Source organism: Leopardus geoffroyi, chromosome E3 (genome assembly GCF_018350155.1).
Source record: "Leopardus geoffroyi isolate Oge1 chromosome E3, O.geoffroyi_Oge1_pat1.0, whole genome shotgun sequence".
Lineage (NCBI taxonomy): Eukaryota > Metazoa > Chordata > Mammalia > Carnivora > Felidae > Leopardus > Leopardus geoffroyi.
The window spans coordinates 31782503-31795260 of NC_059340.1; the positions used below are offsets into that span (position 1 = coordinate 31782503).

The 12758-nt window shown below is 52.1% G+C and overlaps 1 protein-coding gene and 1 non-coding gene across 6 annotated transcripts in view; one reads left to right on the plus strand and one right to left on the minus strand.

Annotated features, from left to right (window-relative positions):
• Positions 1–12758, minus strand: part of SNX29 (sorting nexin 29) — a 493450-nt gene that overhangs the window by 252618 nt on the left and 228074 nt on the right. The window lies entirely within an intron of this gene.
• On the plus strand, positions 7051–7157 carry LOC123589836. The gene has a single exon (XR_006708483.1). It is a non-coding gene; the product is annotated as a U6 spliceosomal RNA (small nuclear RNA).

Sequence of the window (12758 nt, forward strand, 5' to 3'; positions counted from 1 at the left end):
GAGATCCACATCAGACTTGTGACCGTCAGACATTTAATAATACGCTAACATGGCTTCAAAGGCCGTGACGTTTGTTACTGCAGCAAAAGCAAACTAATACAACCGGGAAGACAGAGGAGGAACCGGAGGCTGGGTGGCAAGACCAAGCCCTCTGGCTCCGCCATCGCAGATCCGCGGAGCAGGCCAGAAGGCAGGGGTCACGGACAGCTGGAACGACACGCGGAGAGGCCTCAAGTCACGCCCGCCTCCTCCACCATCACCTGCAAGAGAGCTAAGACAGACGGCGGCACAGCGTGTCCTCCACAAATCCCGGCGGCGTGAATGTGGACCGTCACCCGCGGCCAACCTCCTCCAAGAGCTGCCTAACCAGGTGCTCGTGGCACTTCTCCTCCCACTGTCTGAACACTCTCCCACCAGTCTCTCCCCCACCTGCTCCAGCCCACGTCACCGCTGGCGGGCGCTGGATTATTCCACAGGTCACCTGCCCCCATCTCATTTCGTCCATCAGCAACGTCTGACACGGGTGTTCACAGTCTCCACCTTCAAGCATGTTCTTCACTGGGCTTCCAGGGCCGCACACTCTCTCTCGGTGTCCACCCCCCCTCCCCAGGCACTGCCTCTCCGTCACCCTACCTGGCACGTCCTCCTCCTTCCTACAAGCTCTCAAGGTGGAAGGCCCCAGCGCTCAGTCCTGGCCCATCTACACTCTCTCTCCCAGGGATCTCATCCCATCTCGGGGCCCTAAGCATCTTGGTTTGTCCAGACCTTCCACGTGTATTTCCAGCCCAGAATGCACACGTATCCTTCCCGTCGTCTCCTCTCCCACACCCAGCCATCTCCAACACAGCACGTCTGCACCAGAACTCCCGTTTGGTCGCACGAGGGCTGCTCTGCCCAAAGCCATCCCCGTCCTGGTCAACTGCAAGGAGAAGCTTCTGGTTGCTCAGGGCAAGCTCCTCCCAGCCATCCCGTGCTGCTCTCGCTCACACCTCACTGCCCAAGATCCGGAAAATCCTTTCCTGGATACCCAACATCGACACCCAGCCAGAGCTCACCCAGGTCTCGGCCACCACCTCCCAGCTGGATTCCTGTGACCACCGCCTTGCTCTCCTCCCTGCTTTGGCCGTTCTCGCCTAGACGCTCGTCTCTGGACAGCAGCCAAAGTGATCCTCAACAACTATGTCAGGTGATACTCCTCTCTCGAAATCCTTCAGTGGCTTCCCCTCCCCGCCCCCGCCCCCAGTTTCTGCACAGAAAAAAACACAACCTCCTCACAGCAGTGCACAAGGCTCTGCAGGAGGTGAGCCACCAGAACCTTCTGTGACTTCACTTCCTTCCTAGTCACCCCTTGCTGTCCCTGGGATGTGCCAGGCACACTCCCACCCTAGGCCGTTTCCAGGCCACTTCCCTCTGCCTCAAATGTTCTCCCACCTGCTGGCCACGGCTCCCTCGTTCAAGCTCGCGCTCAAGCAGCACCTTCTCAGCGAAGCTCCTCCTTGCGTGCCTCCGGTCAGACACTCCCGGTCCCCTCGGCCCTCTCCGTTTTTACTTTTCCTCCAGAGCAACTATCACCTTGCAACAGGACATACATTTTTTTTACCCTATTTGCTGATGACGGTGAGTCTCCCCCAACCAGAAGGTAAGCCCACCAAGACAGGGACCTTCACGTGGTTCATTCACCGTGAGCCCAGATGGCAAGGAGAGTGGCCTATGACTGCCAGTTAACGAGTGTTTTTAAAAAGGAATTAATGGATGAAAAAATAAACAAATACCTCCAGGTGAATGCCCGGTCCCTGGAGGCTCACGGCCCCAAGGACTGTGTCCCCCCCATCTTTGGGCCCAGCACGTGGGAGGGTTGGAGGGCACCAGATGAACGGACAAATGACTACTTCCTGTGGGTCAGACCCACAGAGATGAGCCCCAGTACCACCAGCTTCTCCGTGTGGGTCTGAAAATTCCTAGAACCCCACACGCAAACCCTCCTCCACCCTCGTCCCCAGCGGGCGGTCCAGACGGCGAGGACAAAGCCGGCCGGGGCTGAGGTTTGCTGGGCTGGCGCCCAAGTGGATCGGAGGAACAGTTACAAAGGTGGAAGGGGCAGGGGCTCCCCCGCGACGGGCGCCCGTGCCACCTGGAGGAGCAGCCGGTGGTCCAAAGGCTCCGAGTGGCTGGGCGCCCGGGGCCCCTCAGGCAGCTGCTGCCTCTCAGAGGTGTGACCGGGGGACGCAGGGAGCTTTCCCAGAGACGCCCGAGGACTGAGGGGAGGCCGCCAGCACCAGGAGGAGGTTACGAGGCAGGTGTCGGGACAGGGGCGAGAAACCCAGGGCACGGGTTCCTCCAGGGCTGAGCCCATGTTCACGGAGAGGTAATAAGCATGCACGAGAGTGTGATTACAGCACCTGATTTAATTCTCTTCTCCAGCCTATCAAGTTCATACAGCCCCCCATTTTGGAGAGGGGAAGACCGGATTCCCGAGAAATCAAGGAGCCAGTGGGTGGTGAAGCAGACCAAGGAGGTCTCAGACTTTCAGAGGACACTGGATGAGGTCACCAAGGGGGAACCCCAACCCAGAATTTCTCAAGCAGGACCTCCCAGTTTTCCGGCTTACAGACAGGAAGTTCAAATGCTTTGGGACCTGGTAGGCGTGGGTGGAAGGAGGGGTAAAAAGCCTTCCTTTAAATCTGTCACTCTGAGGTTTGAGGATGGGGCTCGTGAACAGTCTTCTCTGTCATTTAATTCTGTTTCTGGAAGTCCTTATGGATCATTTGTGACAAGGGGGTCTGGAGGAGTGCGGCGATTTTCTTTAAAAATATTTAGTTGGGGCACCGACTAAATACTAGTTGGTGTCTCGGTCGGTTGAGCGTCCAACTCTTGACTTTGGCTGAGGTCATGATCTCACGGTCTGTGGGTCTGAGCCCCACACTGGGCTCTGCACTGGCAGCACGGAGCTTGCTTGAGATCCTCCCTCCTCTCTCTCTGCCCCTCGACTGCTCTCACTCTCTCTCAAAATAAATAAAGAAACTTAAAAAAAAAGTAAAGTAAAAACTAAAAATATTAAGTTAATGGCTTCTGCATCACAAACTTCAGGCATTAAAAACCCTAAGAAGTAACAAACTGCAGGTCCGTGTCTGGGGGACTGTGCCCGGCCCTTCCTGCCCCTAACTTTTCAGTCCCTCTATCGACCATGCTTCCTCATCCTCCTCTGGGCCTTTGCACATGCCCTTCCATGTGCCCTTTCCTACCTGGAAACTTCTGCCCACCAAAGCCCAGCTTATCCTTCAGGGATTGTCTTACGAGATTCTCCACAGGAAGTCTTCTCGGCCCGGCCCCGCCCCAGCCCAGGTGAGGGCGTGCACTCTGGGCTCCCCGAGCCCTCCAACCCGGCCCACGACACGCTTCGAGAAGACTTCTTGACCTCCCCACATGCCCTCCCCGGCCTCCCGCAAGCCCCACGAGGGACGTCCTGGATCCCAGAACCCAGGCACAGGGCTGGCACCCAGCAGGTGTTTAAGCAACATCTGGCAGGTGAGATAAAGAGAAGGCAAAGAACCTCTCAGCAACAAGCCTACCAAGTAGCCTCTGCCCCATTTTACCCGTGAGAAAAACAGGCACAGAAAAATCAGGTCACTTAGCTCAAGCCCACCACTGGAGAGTCGTGAACTCAAGGTACAAACCCAGCAGGCGGTTCTAGATCTGTCCCTTCAGCTCCGCATCACACACTGCCAGACTCTGTACAGCGGCCCCACCCGGACCACACCTCCTGGTGTCCCTGTGCTTGTGCAGGCACTGCCCTCGCTGACCTGGACTTGGCTGTGACACTCGCCCTGGCCAGCAGGTGTGACACAAGCAGAGGCTGCCACGTCCGGCAGGAACACTCCCGAGAGCCCCGAGACGACCAGGAACGCCTAAGGCCTAGCAGGGCGCGTGGACACTTCGGGTGAAGGAGGACCAAGGGACGTGGCCACCAGCCAGAACGCGGGTGCAGATACACCAGCCGCAACTGGCCCGGCGCCCCACCCACCCTCGGTCCTCCGGGCCGCTGCAGCTGAGGCCTCAGGTGACACAGAGCAGAGATGAGCATCCCGGCTGTGTCCACCGAATCTCTTCCTCACACAAATGTGAGCAAATGCAACGGTGGCTGTTTTAAGCCACTAACTTCTAGGGTGATTTGTTAAGCAAAAACAGGTAACAGAAGCACCGCCTCACTTTCCCAGACACGACCACGCAGACCCAGTGGGGTACTTCTCAAGTCCTTACTCGTTTGGCCACGCTCACACAGCCCAACCGTGCACCTGTCACTGTCTGGGTCCAGGATTCAGCAGAGGAGACGGAAAAGCCCCCGTTCTCTAGAGCTGACACTAGTGGGGGGGATCCGGGGAAACCAACAAACCAGTTTTTATGTCAAACAGTTCAAAGACCTACACAGAAAACTGAAGCCAGGTCAGGGGTGCTGTTACACATAGAACAGTCTCTCGCTAAAGTGGTATTTAGCTGAAGACCTTGGGGAGAAAGGGAGAAGGGCATATAAAGATCTGGAAGTGGAACATACCAGGCCAAAGAGGCAGCAAGAGTCTGGAGACTGCAACATGCCAGAGGGGAAGGAGCGGAGGTGTCCGGGGCAGGACGGCGGAAGGAAAACAGAGAAGAGGGAAGGGCCAGACTATGTGGGGCTGTGAGGGGGAAGGTATGAAAGGAAGCCCGAGAGGCTAGAGGGGACATGACCCAACTTCTATTTTCCAGGGCCCTCCATGGCAGCAGCAGAGACTCACAGCAGGGAAGGCTCAGCCACGGTGGGAGCAGGGCCACCAGCAGAGGCTGCCGCGATAATCCCAGCACGTGCCGACGACCTCTCCCAACTGGGGAGGCAGGTGGGCTCAGAGCTGTGGGTCTCACCTTTGTCTACCTTTCTCGGAGACGAAAATGAGAGCGTCACTCTTGCACAACGGCAAGGCTGGAACACGAAACACACGTGGCCGCCATCACAGGTGGTTTTCTTTTGGAAGACACACACTAATGGTACCTCCCAAGCATGCCACCTAAGGAACCCAATCGAAAGACAAGCAAACCTAGCCTGGAGACCGCCTGAAAGGGGGACTTTTTCAGCCTTCACTGAGCCTGAAAATAAACAATATTGTAATGCTCTGCTGGGTAAAGCCACTACGAAGTGCGGGTCCTGCTGCGCGTTTTGTAAATGGAACACTGAACCGACGGCTCTCCGGGAGGAAAAGCTGCACCTGTGTCAATCACGGACCACGGGCACCTTCCTCGTTACGAGTCACTGCTCATTTCAGTCACTCACTTATTCGCTTCATCTGGAAGAGGAGCTGCTCTAAGCGGGAAGGTATTTATTTTTACCCAAAGAATCATTTTCAGGGAAAAGCAGGAGGAAAGAGACCGTGCGAGCCATAGGGAAATGAAGCAGAGGCAGAAAGACTGAACCAAGAATATAGTCTGAAAGGAAAGGGTTTGATCTAAAAACATAAGACACGGAGCCCTGGTCGTGTCCGTTTCCTCGGCCAAATCCTTGCATCTTCCCTTAATTCCCATCGTCCTCGCCCCAACTTCCAACCACTGCACCTGGCTTGCTGAAAGCTGCAGGGGCCAACAGCTCAAGTGGCACAGACCTTGGCCGTCACCAATTCTCTCTCTGCAGTTGGACAATGTAACAAGTTTAAAAGGCCAATTTGATCCCTGTTTAGGACTCTTGAAAGACACTCCATTCTTCTTAAAGCAAAGACCAAATCCTTGCCCGGAACCTGTGAGGCCTGGGGTGCTCTGGGCCGCCCCCCATTCCTTCACCCTGGGCCCTGACAATACCGGCCTCTCCTCGGTTTTTCTGCCACCTGTTCCTCCTCCTGCTTTGGACTTTCTCCCCCTGCGAGGCAACGAGATAAACCTGGTGTGGAAGAGGAATGCCTTCCTCTTTCAGGCCTGAGCTCCAGCTTCTCCTCACCGGAGCTAGACCTGACCCACACCCCAGTCCGCAAACCTGAGTAGATGCGTCACAGCTCTGGTCTTTGACGATGACCACGGTGGGCCGGGGTCATCGGTCCCAGCACATCACAAACTGGCCGTTCTGTACTGCTGATACTGAAAGGCTCCTCTTTGACTCTAGAACTCAACTTAGTGCTGTTTTTGATCCAAAGACCCCCAAGCTGTGACCCCCCCCAAAACGGAGGAGGGAATAGCTCTAATGATGATCAGTTGTCTCCACCAGCATCCTGTCGCTTCCTCACACCATCCAAGGTCATACGTCACAACGTCTGCCAGCTCCACATCCTTGGAGACCTCAAGAGCTGTGTGCTTCTCCGAAATCAGGTGCCACGTGATTTCACACCAAACTTTTTTCAGTGTTAACCTGCAGCAGTCCAAATTACCAACTCCAAGGAACAAGATGACAAGATCAACACGTGGGGTGCCTCTCTCAGTCATCCTCAGAACTTGGCAAGGAAAGTAAGAACAGAAATAAAAACGCAACAGCTAACATTTATGGAGTGCTCTCTATGTGCCAGGCACTGTGTTCTTTTGTGGGCTCCCTGAAATTTCACAAAAACTCTACAGAGTGAACACTGGGGGTAAGATCCTTATTTCACAGATGAGAAAGGGGAACCTTAAGGAAATGACTAACTCTGTGCCCTCCCCCAACCAACTCATCTCTCTAGAACACACCATCGACCACCAAACCAGCCTGCCCCCAGAGCAGCTAACTCATTGTTTCCCATAAAAGAAACAGAAGCTGCTTCTGCAGGAAACAACTTTTATTTCAGAATTCACTGACCAAGGCCTCCGTCACCATCGGTCAGGAGAGATGCAAGGGTTATAAGCTAACCGTCAACCACTGGTTTCGGTTTGGGCAGGAAAAAAATAAAAACAAAATTAAATGTCTTTAAGCACTATACTTTTAACCACGTGGAAGAGAAATTTCCCTTAAGTATCTAGGAAAAGTCCGCATTGCCTGTACTAGGGGAAACACCTAAGTGGACACTGTCATTCAAAATACAAGCAGATGGAAAGAATTAAGACAAAGTCATCATAACATAGTCACAAGTAGTGCTCACTTTGGCAGCCCATGTACTAAGACCGGAACGATACAGAGAAGATTAGCATGGCCCCCGCACAAAGATGACAGGCAGATTCGCAAAGCTTCCGTATTTTTCTTAGTACCCAAATTCCACAGAGAACTTATCCAACTCAACACCGTAAAACAAATAATCCAGCAAACAAATGGGCAGAAGACATGACTAGACACTTCTCCAAAGAAGACATCCAGATGGCCAACTGACACATGAAAACATGCTCCACATCACTCATCATCTGGGAAGTACAAATCAAAACCACAATGAGATACCACCCCACACCGGTCAGAATGGCTAACATTAACAACTCAGGCAACAATAGATGTTGGTGAGGATGCGGAGAAAGAGGAACCTCTGGCACTGCTGGTGGGAACGCACACTGGTGAAGCCACTCTGGAAAACAGTGTGGAGGTTCCTCAAAAAATTAAAAATAGAACTACCCTACGACCCAGCACTACTAGGTATTTATCCAAGGGATACAGGTGTGCTGTTTTGAAGGGGCACATGCACCCCCACGTTTACAGCAGTGCTATTGATAATAGCCAAAGTATGGAAAGAGCCCAAATGTCCATTAATAGATGAGTGGATAAAGAAGATGTGGGATATATATACAATGGAGTATTACTTGGAAATCAAAAAGAATGAAATCTTGCCATTTGCAGCTACGTGAATGGAACTGGAGGGTATTATGCTAAGTGAAATTAGTCAGAGAAAGACAAAGATCATGACTTCATTCATATGAGGACTTTAAGAGACAGAACAGATGAACACAAGGGAAGGGAAGCAAAAATAATACAAAAACAGGGAAGGGGACATAGCACAAGAAACTCTTCAATATGGAGAACAAACAGAGGGTTACTGGAGGGGTTGTGGGAAGGGGGATGGGCTAAATGGGTAAGGAGCATTAAGGACTCTACCTCTGAAATCACTGTTGCACTATAAACTAATTTGGATGTAAATTAAATATTTTTTTTTAATTTTAATGATAAAAAAGAATAGTAAGATTATCAACAATAAAAAAGCCATCTTTTTGCAATCATCAAAAAAAAAAAAGATAGTAGTCACACCTATTGGGAGACGGGCACCACCCTAGTCAGTGATTGACAGCACGGTCACAGTCCGCCACAGACAAGGAAGTGTCCTATCAACCTTCTGAGGAGCTCCTCTTATCTCACCATTTGACAGGTGGTAAACTGAGGCTGGGTCACATCACATCCCAGCCAAGGGCATGCAGCGAGTAAGGTAGAGCGTCAGGATTCGGCCTTAGACTGACCCATTCCATGGCCAAAGCTCTCAACCATCACATAAAGGATCCCCCAAAAAAGGGCAACATTTTTCAATTTAGCTTTACCATTTAGAAGCAATTTTTACACAGGGGGGAAAAATCCAGCGCTCTATATCATAAGAAAAATGTGTGATTACCACTTAGGTGGGCCCTCCACCCGAGGCCCCACCAAACATTATAATTAGATCCACTAGTAAATTGCCACAACAAATCTGGAAGGAGAAACGTGACTGTTCTTTTGGGAACACAAAACTGTCACTTCCAATTAAGTAACAGTAACAAATGGTGAGAAATGTGGCTCCTGGAGCTACGCGCATCTGTGTTTGCACATGAACCAGCCACCCTCCCGTGCGAGCGCGCCCGCATCGTTCCCTCCAGCCGCAGCCAATTCTCAGAGACGGGGGACGGGTTCTCAAAAATGGTAAAACCATCTTTCATTTACACAATACTGTCCCAGTCAATACTGAGAGGAAGATTTTTGCTTCCAGGAAGCACAAGAAACTCTGTTTAGCGCATGTGACTTATGTGATTGTATGAAGGAAAAAACAGAATCTTCTTCCACTCTCAGAGCTAGACCCACTTGATCACCCTGAGGGGGCAAGAGGAACCTCCAGGGTCATATTCAGGTTACCCAGCGACCTCCCATCCTGTGAGACCCTCAGCCCCATGTACTCTCAGCTACTCATTCATCAACTCGTCACAAGGCATCGGAGTTATTATCTGTCTGCAAAGGAGACGCCCGGCACGGGAGAGACACCAAGAGCCAGGCGGCAGAGTGGGAGAAGGCTGGGGCTCAGGGGTCGGTGGGGCCAGACGGGAACCCTGCCCCCAGCACTCGCTCTACCAGCTACGTGACCACCTGGGTGAGGGGACTGGGCTGTGGTTACGTGCAGCACGCGTCCCAGGGTGACATCAAACGCACAGTTCATGCACGTGCAGCTAGGTGCACGCACCGGTGTGTACATGATACACCAGACCCGCACCGAGAGAGAGAAAGGAGAAAGGAACACCACTACCGGGTGCCACCCCACGTTTCCGCTGGTCGCGCTCGGGCGCCAGGACGTGTGCACAAGAGACGCGTGGCCTGCTGCTCCCCCGGACTGTTGGCGGCCACGTGCCCCCACCGCTAGGAGGCTCCTACTCAATGAGAGGTTGTAGGGCTTGACATGGTGTGAGAGTGTGGGTGCTGGAACGACCTAGCTCTTAAATGCCCGCCAGCCACCGCGTGTGGGCTTTGACTTCAGAATCAACCATCCGTTCCACTGCCGGAAGCACCAACACCCACAAAATGATACCTTCCCAAGGGATTTCCCAGAATAATTCTAACTACTGAGGGTTCCCACTGTCCACGCTGGTGAGAACCCAAGCCCTGCAAGAGCCACAAGGGACCCTGTGACACTGGGTGCAAAGTCTCAACAGGGATCCTCCGACGTCACCCACGTGACTCACGGAATGCCGTCCGCGCACGGTAACGAGCAGGGTTTCCGGGGGCTGGGGATCCCGCCCACATCCATGAGGACAGAGCCGACCCCGGCATCAACGCCCTTGGAGTTTTCTAAACGGACCCGAAACCCAACCGAACAACTGTTTAACCCAATTAAATGCCCAGGGGTGTCTGGGCCAGAACAAAGGCCCAAACAGGCCATCAGCATCCTTGAACAGACAAGAGGCGTCTCTTGAGCCCACCAGTGACTCGACTACAGAGCCTCTTACTGAGAGGCCCGGCCAACCCTCTCTCGGGAACACAAAATGCTACCCCAGGTTGTGGAATCAGGTGCTGGAGAAACACGAATGACAGGGAAAAAATCGTAAAAATTAACTCTGCGTTTTGACAGCGGGGCCTGTTTCCACTGAACCTCGTGCTTCAGCTGATACTGACCGGCCTCCTCGAAGCCTCTGTTTTTCCTCCTGCCTCGTGCACCCTTAACCTCAGAGGTCCTGACGTGATTTCATGCGGATCGACCAATAGCACCTCGCTCGGCTCTGCTTGACCCTTACGTGAAATCAGCCGTCAGGAGAGCTGGAAGAAATTGGCAAGATTTGGATTCTCTACCCGTAACAGAAGACAGCCCAGGCAGACGTAGGTCAACTCTGGGATCGATGCCCTTCTTTGTGAAATTCAGCAGCCCAGGGCTCCTCTAACCAGGGATGGGGGAGAGGCAGCTGCTTTCCAGCAAGAAGACCAGAGGACGGCAAACATCCGTGCTCACCGGATTTGAGGTCGGGACCAAGAGGAACCCCCTGTCCTGAAACGTCAGGGTGCTGCTGGCTTCCTCCGACAGGCACCTGGCCTGCCCTGGGCTCTCTCGAAGCACGCTGCTGGAGAACGCTGAGCTGCTCGCAAGAGACTGTCATGGGCAGGTGCTACGTACTAGAAGCACAGACCCCATTTCCTCAACTTCTGGGGAAAGAACACCCAACTTTCCGGCACGTGCTAGGTACTGGAAGCCTGGATCCCATTTTCTCAACTTCTGGGAAAGAACACCCAACTTTTGTCTGGAAGGCCAGTTCTCCCCAACCTTCCCTCACCACGGATTCCACCCAGGGCCTGACTCTGGCCCTGGGCCAAGGCTGGCACGCAAACGGGGCTGGGCCAACCAAGGCGTGCAGTCTCCCAGCCAAGTGCTGGTTCCAAGACGCGCACGCTCGGGTCAGAGAAGCTCCAGGAAACTTGTGCACAGCCGTGCGATGCCGACGCAGGGGCTCTCCCCCTAGGCCACACTGGACGTGAACTAAAATGGCCCAGGTCCCAGAACTGCTGCAATCATCTTATATTCAGGAGGGGAGCCTGGCCTGTCTGATGATGGAGCCAACGTGGAGCAGAAGCAGGGAAACGCTGAGACAGAGACAGAGACAGAGACAGAGAGACGGAGGCAAACAAGGAGAGAAACAAAGACTTACAAATAGCCATACAAGCACACACAAATTAGGCCCTAATAATAGCCGGTCCTTGACCAAGCAGTGCCTAAAGCCAGAAAACTTGTTACCTAAGTCATCAATAAATTCCCTCTTAATATAAAACAGTATTAGTAATTTTTAGGGTTTCTTGCCTTAATACAAAGTCAACTTCCCCCGCTCCACAACAATGACTTCTACAGGACCACCAGGCCAAGCCCAGGCAAGAATTTTAATCAATAATCATTAATCCTCTTAAAAGCCACCTAGGCATGTTATGAGATCACAACTGGAATCCTCATTATTTTTTTAATCTGACCAAATTTTAAAGCTTATCTTGACAAGGAGCAAATAAAAGGTTCTTTTTAAAAGAACACTGAATAGGGACTTGTTCCCACACACACACATACTACAAGACTATATTAACATGCTACGGTATGGCCTCAAGAGTCCATCAACAGATTCAAGGCAACAGAAAGATACCAGACACAGACCCTAGAATGTTTTTTTTTTTTTTAAGTTATGAAAAAGACAGAAAGGAAGCATCACAAACCGAGGGAGACCAAGTGTTAGTGAACAGCGCAGAATGAAGTCACTGCTTAATTAGCGAGCTGGAGGGAGACAAAGGGGACCAAGTCAGAATCTCTCTCTACTTCTAACACTAAAATAAACTCCCAACGTATTGCAGAGACTTGAAAATTTTAAGTAAGTCCAAGAAGTAAACACTCGTTCTCAGGAGCTGTAACAACTTTCCAAATCAACAGACAAAATCAGAAAGAAAAGCCCACCAATGTGATCAGGTGAAAAATTTTAAGTGTTATATAGGTCAAAACACATGACACAGATGGGCGCCTGGGTGGCTCGTTCGGTTGACCGTCCGACTTTGGCACAGGTCATGATCTCATGGTTTATGAGTTCGAGCCCCGTGTCGGGCTCTGCGCTGACAGCTCAGAGCCTGGAGCCTGCTTCGGATTCTGTGTCTCCCTCTCTCTTTGCCCCTCCCCCACTCTTGCTCTGTCTCTCTCTCCTTCAAAAATAAATAAACATTAAAAAAGGGTGGGGAGGGGCACCTGGGTAGCTCAGTCAGTTGAGCATCTGACTTCAGCTCAGGTCACGATCCTGCAGTTCTTGAGTTCGAGCCCCGTGTCGGGCTCTGTGCTGACGGCTAGGAGCCTGGAGCCTGCTTCTGATTCTCTGTCTCCCTCTCTCTCTGCCCCTCCCCCACTCACACTCTCTCTCTCTCTCCTTCAAAAATAAATAAACATTAAAAAAAAAAACACATGACACAGAAAAATGAAGGGAAAACAAGTATTTGCCACCAAAGTGGCCACATGTTACCACAATTCTTATAAATATGAAGGACAACCAAATTATAAAGAGAAAAGCCTAAAGACGTGGTAAGAAAAAAACAATCAAGACCAGCAATAAACGGACTCTTCACACCAACAAAAACAACCATAAACGGTTAACACTTGGGAAAAATCCCACCGCCACAGACACCC